The sequence below is a fragment of the Euleptes europaea genome, chromosome 1, assembly GCF_029931775.1.
Source record: "Euleptes europaea isolate rEulEur1 chromosome 1, rEulEur1.hap1, whole genome shotgun sequence".
Lineage (NCBI taxonomy): Eukaryota > Metazoa > Chordata > Lepidosauria > Squamata > Sphaerodactylidae > Euleptes > Euleptes europaea.
In genome coordinates this window covers 128,509,084-128,518,511 of record NC_079312.1, presented here as the reverse complement: position 1 = coordinate 128,518,511, position 9,428 = coordinate 128,509,084, and positions in this window count along the sequence as shown.

Genomic DNA, 9,428 nt, shown 5'->3' with positions numbered 1-9,428 from the left:
TTATTATCAGTTGCTTCTGATGTATTTCAGCTTTTTAAGAATGGAAGGACTTCTTCACCTATTGGTTTATGCACTACAAGTTTCCTGACAGAGTAGCGTAAGCCTACCAATGAATGAATAATACCACTTTAGTCATTTTGGTACTGCTAAACTCACAATGAAGTCAACTGGTCACTTCCCATCCAAGCATAAGGGAGGACATCTTGTTTACTTACCGTTGCGCTCTTTGAAAATAGCATGGAAATGTTTATGCTTCCTGCACCGTTCCAGGCAGGCTGTTGTGAAATAAGTTCCATACGTTTCTACTTTCAGCGGCCTGATAAAGGACAGGTGGGTCATATGTGCCAGTAACTAAACAAAGTCAGTTATTTCTACATTTCTAGAGTATTTTCAAGGACCATAAAGGCTCAAAACTGAAGCCACAAAGCATAGCAAACCTGGGCTACTCTAAAGTGCCTGCATATGGATCACCAATGGTGTCTTAAACCTCTTTTGATCTGTGCTGCAGAAAATAAAGGTTCAGGGCTGATCAAAAGGAATGACCATTTTGTTTTGCCAGGAACACCTCTCAAGCCTACCAAACGGTGGCAATTGTAGGAACGCCAATAGAGAGGTATGGTTAGGTTTGTCTTCATTGGGGTATCTGCATTCTTGAAAGTCCTCAAGGCTCTATCTAGAATAAACTCAGAAGACTTACATAAGCTATATGAAGGTGATAATTACATGTGGGTAATTTGGTCGTCTGTGTGTGTATGGTATAAAGGAACATTAAGGATGACCAGTGCCAGCCTTAGATGCAAGCACACACAAAGCAAAACATCAAAATGAAGACAGACTTTCCCTGCTCTGGTCTGAAGGTCATAGTTTTTTAAGATAACCTACAGAAGTAGGTGGTTAGGGAAATGGCAACCCCCTCTAGAATCTCCTTCCTGTGGTGTTCAGGCTAAGGCCAATCAATCAATCAACAGCTTTATTGGCATAAATGCTAAGGCCAGTCTTTAAATCACCTCAGGATGTTTGCTTAGTTGGCTGGCAAAGTTGTAGCTAGCTTTGCCAAGTCCTCCAAATTTGCTTGTTCCAATGCTTGTCAAAATAGTGGTGTTTGAACTGGAACAGAACTGTGCTTTAATTCTCCTTTCCTTGCTTTCTCTTCATGATTCGAGCCCCTCATCTTACATTCTTTTCTTACAGTTCGGCTATCTCAGAAAACACCGACCTGAAGGTTGTTAGCGTGTTTTAAATTTTTTAGAAATATGAAAGTCTGAAATGGTTTCAAATGGCATGGAACACTGGGTAGGAATTCTAGCATTTTCTAAAACAGAAAGCAGTCATCAACGGCACAGAAGGATAGCTCAGTCATATAGTTGTAGAGGTCGGGCCAAATAGACCTATATTAATCCACTTGAGGGCCAAATTGGGGGCCTATACCTGCAGAGCCAACCCAAGAAATTTTGACATTTGAGGCAGAAAATCCCAATGGGACCTCCTCAATTAATTAATACAAAGCGTAATCTACTGGGATTTTTTTTGCATAAACTTCATTGACCTGACTGAGAGTTACACAAGAACATGGTTGTCACATTCTTTTCAATGGGGTGTATACAGAGGAGTTTCTCAGAAAATTACACCCCATCCATCAGATCCAGTTGCCTCCCATTATTACCGCCCTTAGTTATGCCCAAAATACGTGTATACAAGCAATCACTGTCAGAGGAGATGGAGCAGCATCAAAGGCAGGTCACTAGTCACCCTTTTCTACTTGGGGAGGGACTTCTCCTCAAAGAGGGTGGATCAAAATCCATTTTGCTTCACAACTATATCTACAATGAGACCTCAGCAAGCTTGCCTTAAAGCTGTTAGAGAGGGGGAAAGAAACAACTTACGTTCCCATTATTGATTCAGGGCTTACGTTGAAAAGCAGGGGGATGGCTATAGGCGCACACTTGCAGATAGGTTTTGTATAGATGTATGTTATAGATGGCCATCTGTCAGCAGTGCTGATTCTATGACAGGCAGATGATGAGAGGGAGGGCATATTGGGCATCTTCTGGGTATGGAGTAGGGGTCACTGGGAGTGTGTGGGGGAGGTAATTTCCTGCATTGTGCAGGGGGTTGGACTAGATGACCCTGGTGGTCCCTTCCAACTCTTATGATTCTATGAATTAGGTATGTGTTATAATTCGGTAATAAAGCCACAGTGCCCTGTTGGTTTCCCAGTAGCTATATACCAAGCAGAACCCTTCAGGATTATTCTGTGCTTCCAATCATTTTGAGGGTGAAATAATTTGCCAAGTCTGGAGAATTTATCAGAATATAAATTCAGCATATATGCATGGTTCTGGAAGCTTCTGCTTTCAATAGCCAAACCCCCAAACCTTACAAGACCCTGGATATTTTCATAAGTTACTCTAAAAACACCTTTGAGTTTCTCTTCTGTAAAAGCTTGTGATTGTTTTCCATGCCAGATAAAAAGTGGGAGAGAACCATTTAAAAATAAAAGGTACATTCTAGAATAATTTCTGATAGTGGCAGGGGAAATACCAAAACAGATTTACAGCTCAACCCAATGCATGCTTAAGTTGCTTTAAAAGGAGTTAGACACATTCATGGAGAATAGCTCTAACAACAGCTGTCAACAAATATCGCTCAGTAGAACGTCCCAAGTCTAGAGGCAGTAGATTTCCGATTACCAAAGCTTGGGGACAAACAAGGACTGCTGCCTTCATGCATTGATTGTTAGCGTCCCAGGGGCATCTGGTAAGCCACTGAAACAATACTTGATAGGTCCTTGGTAGGGTTATCAACTCTGGGTTGGGAAGTTCCTGGAGATTTGAGGCAGTGTCTGGAGAGGACAGAGTTTGGGCAGGGAAGGGAGCTCAGCAGAGATGTCACTCCCAAGACTTCTGTTTCTTCCAGACTCCATGCTGCCATTTTCTCCAGTAGAACTGATCCCTGTAATCTGGAGATCAGTCGTAATTCTGGAGGAACTCCAGGCTCCATCTTGAAGTGGGTAACCCTACCCTTTGGTCTGATGTTGTAAAGGTTTTCTTGTATTACTTGAAAGTATGTCACAAAGGGTTGCCACCTCCGGGTTGGGAAATACCTGGAGATTTGGGGGGGGGTGGAGCCTGAGGAGGGTGGGGTTTGGAGAGGGGAGGGGTTTCAATGCTATAGAGTCCAATTGCCAAAGCAGCCATTTTCTCCAGGGGAACTGATCTCTGTCGCTTGGAGATCAGTTGTAATAGTGGCCGATCTCCAGCCACCACCTGGAGGTTGGCAGCCCTAATATCCCACCAAGTCCCATGGGACTTCCTTTTGTGTGTGCATATCATTAGAGTCCTAAGCATTGCTAGCAAAAATGGTCTCAACAGGCTCAAACTAACAGTGGCTTCCTAAACAGGTCTATCTAGAATCCTATGCAAGTCTATTTAATGGGGCATATTCCCTACAAAGTGTCCTTAGGACTGTATGGCAAGTTTGCCTGTGAAAACTGAGTACGTTAGGGCCCTCGTCATGTTACTCCTACTTCAGTAGCAAACTTACAGTACTTTAGTGCTGAGGATTTGCAGTGATTGTGTTTAAGCCATTCTGTTCCTTTTGGTTCAGTAGCTTTCAACAAGCAACTCTAGATGCACTGTGCTTCCTCAACACACCGTGAGGCAGATGGATGCACTTATTCTCATTCATCCTCCTTTCTACTAAAACTAGGCCCCAAAGTGGAATTCAGGCAACCTCCACGATCTTGAGCACTGGGGAGCCCAAGGATGAATTCACAGCGTGAATGTTGATGCAAGTTGCTAGCAATTCCGTATCAGTTAATTAGCCTTCTGCAATGGGGTTCATGGAACTGAATGGGACCCAAGGAACAAGTCTTTGTAAGGATTTAACAATGGACCAAAAACGTTAAATTGATAATAGGCTGCTACCCGCAAACTGCTTCCAAAGGGCTGGTTTCAGGGCTGTGGCCAATTTGTTACTGTTTGTTCTCAAATAATATTGCTGCAGAACCTATGTGTAGTTGTCTTTTTATGATACTTTAAGGTCAAATGCACTTTTGTAAAACTGACAGCACTAAAGTGAACTGACACTTAAGACCTTTGAACTTGTAATGCACACAAGCTTTAGTGCTTTTGGTTTCTGGTTAAGGGAATGCATTATGGTTTTTCCTCTCAGAACAAAACATTTGAGAAGGGACCTTAGCACTTTTCTGTCTTTTTCGAAATAAAAACAACCCTAAGTAGTAAAGCATCTTTTCAGAGAGGTTTTTTTTTAATGTAATCTCTATTATAAATTTATTTCTATGTCTGAGATTTTCTGTTATTTCTCTGTAACTTTTCCCGTGGATTTAAAGGAAGTATTCCTCCATGAATAAGGTTTTACATTGGCTTGGATCCTGACTAAATTTTGCACTCATGCAAGGCACTTCTGTCAGAGGAACAGAGCATTCTGGGAAAGTACAGGCTAGTTAGCTAAACATCTTTTCCAGGTAAATTGATGGAAAGCATTATTAAAGATAAAAATGGTCAAGCATATAGAAAGACAAGCCCTGCTGAATAAAAACCAATGCGGCTTCTGCAAAGGTAAGTCCTATCTCACGAACCTCTTAAAGTTCTTTGAAAGTGTCAATAAACGTAGACAGGAACAAGCCGGTAGACATTGTTTATCTGGATTTTCAGAAGGCTTTTGACAAAGTCCTTCACCAAAGACTCCTGAGCGGTCTTCAGAGTCATGGGATAAGAGGACTTGGAAACTGGCTAAAAAAAAAACAGGAAGCAGAGAGTAGGAAGAAATGGTCAGTTCTCACAATGGAGGGACGTGAGCAGCGGGGTCCCTCAGGGGGTCTGTATTGCAATGGGTGCTTTTCAACTTGTTCTTAAATAGCCTGGGGTTAGGGGTGAGTAGTGAAATGGCCAACTTTGCAGATGACACCAAATTATTTAGGGTGATTAAGTCAACAAACAGATTGCAAAGCTCTCCAAAAGGATCTCCAAACTGGTGGAATGGGCATTAAAATGGCAAATGAGATTCAATGTGAGGAATAGAGAAAAAACTACTGCTATCATATTGCGCTTATATATAAATCTATGGTGAAATCACACTTGAAATATTGTGTTCAGTTCTGGTCATCACACCTGAGAAAGGATATTGTAGAGCTTGAAAGGGTACAGAATAAAGCAATTAAAATGTTCAATGGGGTAGAGCAGCTACCCTATGAGGATAGGTTTAAAACACTTAGGTCTATTAAGCCTAGAAAAAGGCAGTTAGGGGAGATACCCTGACCTCGATAGACCCAGACTAGCCTGAACTTGTTAGATCTCAGAAGCTACGCAGGGTCAGCCCTGGTTAGTATTTGGATGGGAGATCCCCAAGGAATTCCTGGGTCGTGATGTGGAAGTAGGCAATCGCAAACCACTTCCTAATGTCTCTTGCCTTTAAAAACCTACAGGGCCACCGTAAGTCAGCTGTGACTCGATGGCACAATAAATGGGGAAGACATGATAGAGGTTTATAAAATTATGCATGGCATGGAGAGGGAGGACAGGGAGACGCTTTTCTCCTTCTCCCGTAACACTGGAACCCAGAGTCATTCTTTTAAGTTGAAGGGGGAAGATTCAGGACAGAAAAAAAGGAAGTATTTCTTCACACAGCGCATAGTTAATTTGCGAAACTCGCCACAGGATGTGATGGCCGCCGGTTTGGAAGGTTTTAAAAGGGGAGTGGACAAATTCACAGAGGACTGGGCTATTCATGGCTGCCAATCATGATGGATATCTACTCCCTCCAATACCAGAGGTAGTATACCTCCTTAAATCAGTTGCTGGGGAGCACAGGCAGGATGATGCTGTCACAGTCTTCCTGTTTGTGGGCTTCCTAGAGGTAGGTAGTTGGCCACTGTGTGAACAGGATGCTGGATTGAATGGACGTTTGGTCTGATCCAGCATGGCTCTTATGTTCATTTGTGCCCTACCCTCATTTCCATCCCCAAAAATGCTGTTCCCAGAGGACGGGATCCCTGAGGAACAGCATGAGGTCATTTGGAATTGGTGGAAATTATCCCACTCCTTCCACTAGCAGAAAATGTAGTCTACATCCAACCCATTCTAATTAAATATCTCTGCCCTCTTTTGCTAGGAAAATGAATATGGCTTTGCTGAAACCCATAAAAAATCCTATAGTTGATTATTTTTCTACTTGTCCTGCTTATGTTGATCAATTTAGCAATGGCAATGCATCAAGCAGGGAGGGCTGTGGCTCAGTGTAGAGTATTCGCTTGGCATGCAGAAGGTCCGAGGTTCAATCCCCGTCATCTCCAGTTAAAGGGACCAGGCAAGTAGATGATGTGAAAGACCTCTACCTGAGATCCTGGAGAGCTGCTGCTGGTCTGAGTAGAGAATATTGACTGATGGACCAAGGGTCTGATTCAGTATAAGGCAGCTTCATGTGTTCATGTATTTAATGTCTTAGTTGCCAAAGCAGGCACTGATTTTCCTGGCTTCATGATTAGTTGGTGGGCACAGAGCACTCTTGTTTGATACATTATCTCACTTTAAATTAAGCATAGTAGATTAGTTATATTTAGGGTCTTCCTGTTTCCCATTGACCTGTAGTTCCCTAGTCTCACTCGTAAAGTACTACCAGCACTCTTATCCTACCTCGCTACCAGTCACCACCACATTTAACTCTGACTACATATCTCCCTTAGTCCCCCCCCTTTTCTTTTCTAAAAGTAAGCAACAGGAACAAGGTGATGTTCCCATAAATTGTCACCACCAATTCTATTATACATGAACAGGATATTGTGCTGCTGGTGCTGGATACGTACTAAACATCTACATCACTAAAAGAATAGTTCAAGTTCTGTTCATACTTGGCAAGGTAATAAGTAACAAAGATTTCTTTCACTGGAATTATATTGTTACATTATAAAAGGAAGTTCCTGCTTGATCGCTAAGCCCTGAAAAGGAACTGGATTCTTCAGAGTTTCTAGGAGGAGGGCAGGGAAATTAAACTTTAATCAAAAGTAATAAGCAGGGTAACACAAACCTAACTAATTTTACTATACAAGATTATAAGCTGGCAAAGCTAGGAAAACCGGCTAATGGTCACTCCCTGCTGCCGTTGCCTTCTTCCAGTGTCACTATCCTTTTTCAAAGCTATCGTAGGTGGTGTGCTGTTTCAAAAGACATGTTTAATCACAGGGCTATGACAGACTAAAGCATTAAGTTTTTAGATTACTTTAGAAGTGCAGTGAAATTTTAAAAGTCCCACTACTCCTTAAAGAATATATATTGCTGTATAGTATTGCAAATTAAACCAATCGCTCAAAATAAAGAGCCTGCAAGTCAAGGATAGTCGAAATCAATTTATTTTAACAATTCTCAAAGTAAAGTGATATCTTGCCCTTTCCCCCAACAAATTGATGCCATGTCTCTCCCTAATGAGTAATTATTAATAATATTTCCATTTATATCCCACCTATCAAAGAACTCAAGATGGTCTCCCACCCCTAAAATGACTAGAGCCCAGGTTTGCTTGGCTTTAACAAGGTTACTAGATCATAAAACCACCACGTATATCTTGGGTACTTTAATTGTACGCATCATCCACACACAAGCAAATTAAAACTGAAATTCTAAAAGGACCCTACAAATTATGTTCTCAGCAGAGCCAGCTCAATGAAATGACATTATGACTGTCCTCAAAACTTAGTTCACATTGTCCCAAAAGTCTGGGATGGCAAGGGACGACCAATTTGAGTTCCTCCAAGGTATTTTCCTTGATTAGCCTAGAGCCAATGAAATGCAGTTGTTCCACATAACTGCTGATGCTGCCATCATCAGTCTTCTCTAAAGCAGCTACAAGACCATTTTCCCCCAAATGCCTTCCTCTTGTTCCAGGTTGCAGTACAGACCTAGAGATGTGAAGGCCCAGAAAAAAACCCCTGAAAAAACTGGGGGGGGGGGGGAGAAAGACTTTCCCTTGTTTTCTCTAAGGCCTTTTTTCAATTTTTCCTATGGGAAAAATGGAAATTTGAGGGAGTACTGGAAAAATCTATGAAATATTTTCTTTTTTATAATGAGTGAAATGTTTTTGATGACAAGGTGGGTATACCTAGAAGGACACATAATCTTTATGAGGGGAGCATGCAGGGCTCTCATTGCCTCTCAACAGTTTTATGCCTTCTGTTGTTCTTTTGCCCTTGTACAAATCTATGGTGAGACCATTCTTGGAATACTGTGTACAGTTCTGGTCACCACACCTAAAAAAGGATATTACAGAGCTTGAGAAGGTGCAACCAAAATGATTAGGGGACTAGAGCAACTGTCCTATGTGGAGCGGTTAAGAAGCTTAGGGCTGTTTAGCTTGGAAAGAAGGCGGTGAGGGGAGACATGATAGAGGTCTATAAAATTATGCATGGTTTGGAGAGAGTGGACAGGGAGAAGTTTTTCTCCCTCTCCCATAATACTAGAACACGGGGTCATCTGCTAAAGCTAGAGGGTGAGAGATTAAAAACAGATAAAAGGAAGCATTTTTTCACACAACGCATAGTTAAATTGTGGAACTCCCTGCCCCAGGATGTGGTGATGGCTGCCAGCTTGGAGGGCTTTAAGAGGGGAGTGGACATATTCATGGAGGAGAGGGGTATTCATGGCTATTAGTTAGAATGGATACTAGTCACGCTGCATACCTATTCTCTCTAGTATCAGAGGAGCATGCCTATTATTTTGGGTGCTGTGGAACACAGGCAGGATGGTGCTGCTGCACTCGTCTTATTTGTGGCTTCCTAGAGGCACCTTGTTGGCCACTGTGTGCACAGACTGCTGGACTTGATGGGCCTTGGTCTGATCCAGCAGGGCCTTTCTTATGTTATGACCTAACATGGTTGACATTTCCACATCTCCCTCAAAAAACTGACACATTTACCAATAGACTAGGTAAAAAGTAGTTTATTGCCCTACCTTGCAGGAGTGAGAGAAAAAAATCAGAGGTGGGAAAGAAAATGCACTAAAGCCTGAGGAAAACTGATTGTGCATTCCTGAAGGGGGGGCAGAGTCGGCTTAGGAGCTGACAGCGGAGTAAGTGCCCAGTTATCTGGGGGTAACGGGCACTTACTCTGCCATGGAGGGCATCACAACTGGCCCTGGGACACCATGCTGCAGCCAGTGGAGCCTTCCGCTGGGGTTCTTCCGGTGCAAATCCCTGCGCCAGCATCCCAGGAGGTGTTCTGGGAGGGCAGAGATGCATTTACGCAGCTTCCAAACCGTTTTCACTCTGGGAACACCTTGTGGGATGCCAGCAGTCTTCCTGCGCCACCTTTTTAGTGAAAAGGGTTTTAGGTGGCGCAGATGGGCTTTTCCCCTATGGGGGAAAAAAACTTTTTGTTTTTATTTTGGAAGAAAGGCTTTTTTCCCCGCTGTGGTGCCGGG